The sequence below is a fragment of the Myotis brandtii genome, unplaced genomic scaffold, assembly GCF_000412655.1.
Source record: "Myotis brandtii unplaced genomic scaffold, ASM41265v1 scaffold96, whole genome shotgun sequence".
Taxonomy (NCBI): Eukaryota; Metazoa; Chordata; class Mammalia; order Chiroptera; family Vespertilionidae; genus Myotis; species Myotis brandtii.
Window position 1 is genome coordinate 670354 of NW_005371972.1, and position 1990 is coordinate 672343.

Here is a 1990-nt window from a genome sequence, read left to right on the forward strand (position 1 = left end):
CCCACCAAAAGCAGGTGGGGACAGACCGGGAGGCCGGGAGGCCATGGAGGAGGCCTTTGTGGTCTGTATCCAGGGGAGGTGTGAGGTCGGCTTGGGTTACGCAGAAGGTGGGGGGCCATCCTGGGGCGTGGCCTCACTCCAGGGCCCTGCTTGCTGTATCCCCTCTGTGCTTGGGCAACCACTGCAATGAGTGTAGGTGGCAGGATACACCCTGGCAACCCCGCTCTGGGCTCTCTGTGACTCTTGGCTTATCTGTGTACACACCCCGGACATGGGTGCGGCCCCTATAATAGCTGCTGGGACGGCAAAGGCCTGGCAGCTGCCCTGTGGGAGCATGAGGCCCAGCACCAGGTTTGCCCCCCTTTCAAAAGGTCTCCCCACACCTGTGCACCCCCCCTCGACCAGTCTCCTGGCCACTCCCTCGCCTGTCAGGGACCCCGTCTTCATTCCCCTGCTCCTTCCTGCCCCCTGTTCTCATTCTCTCTCCAGTTTTACTTACTTTTCTCTCCTTGGGATTGTTGATGCCACTTTGTTCCTTGCTGCCCCCTCTCCCTCATAGTCTTTTCTTCTGTTTGCCCCTCTTGCAGGCTTGAGGGCAGAGTGCTGCGGACAGCTAGCTCGGGGCCCAGCACAGTGCCTGGCCCACAGGGCACAGAGGTGGCGTCCCCTCGCGCGTGTCTGCTGGCCCCACGTGCCCTGCTTCCCTTTTCCTGCATGTGTGTCCGCTTGCTAGATGTGCTTTCAACCACGGCAGTAACGTTTTCGAGGGCAGGCCTGGCTGCTCCACCCCGTAGGCCCTGCTCACCCCAGAGCCGTTCCCAGCCGGCGGTTTACGACACTGTCTCCTCAGTGGTGCGTTCTAGGGTGGAGGCCGGGGGGAGATTAGCCAACGTTCAGCCCTGTGACTGTCACTTCCTCAGTCACTGCCACGGCCAGTCTTGTCTTGGTGAGTGACCCAGATAGTCATCCTCAAAGCATCCCGGCCGAGGAAGGAGATCAGGAACCCTGGAGTCAGGCCTGGACTCGCGCCCCCAACCCCCCGCACTCCGGACCGCCCACCTCGCAGGTGCTTGCACCTGTCGGCCCCTCGCTCGCCTCGGAAAGGGGGGGCTGGGGCACCTGGCAGGTTTGTTTTATTTTGGTTTTTAGTCATTTTATTTTACATTTTTATGGGGCGGAAGAGGGTACGATTGGTTCATACCACGGAAACTTGAGTAGGTCCAGCTGGATTCATGGGTTCGAGTGGTGTCCCTGGGGTCCTGCTCACTCTTCACCTCAGCTCTCGTTTCTGCCGCCCCCTCCCCCTGCTCGGCAGTTTCTCACCTAGTGGGGACCAGATGGCCACCGGCAGCTGCAGGGGAGGGAGGGGTACCCCACCAGCATTTCCTCCAACGGGAAGCACTGAGTTTTACTGGTTCTGACTGGGCGGGGCCTGCCCTATGGAAGGTCTGATTGGCCAGGCCTGGCCACGCCCAGGCTTAGAGCCAGGAGAAGGGGACCTGGAGTTGGACAGGCACCCAGGACAGCCACACAGCACACACACCCCCACCCACCCAGGTAGCCCTGGGCAGCCTGGCCCCTCAGCCCAGTGTGGCCGTCCCCTGGGGCTCCCATGATCCTCCTGGGGAGTGACTAGTTCGACAAGCTCTGGACAGCTTTGCGTGGTGGGGGGCCCACAGTGCCCTAGTCAGAGGTCCCTGTGGAGACGTCTTCTGTGACAGTAATAAGCGTCCCCCAGGTTACCTGGTTGGGGGTTTTCCTATTTGATACTGGAGTTTCGTAAAGAGAGGGCATGCCTGCTGCCATGTCCCACAGCATCTGGACAACTGCCTGGCGTGGCTTGTGTTTGTGGAATGAACGACTGGAGGGAGACAGCAGATCAGAGTTCAGCAGCCTTGCTCCTGCCCCCTCCACACACATCCCCCAGGGCCCACCCTCACCAGCAGCGCCATTCATCTGTGCCCCCTTGTGGGGGCACTCAGAAAAAAGC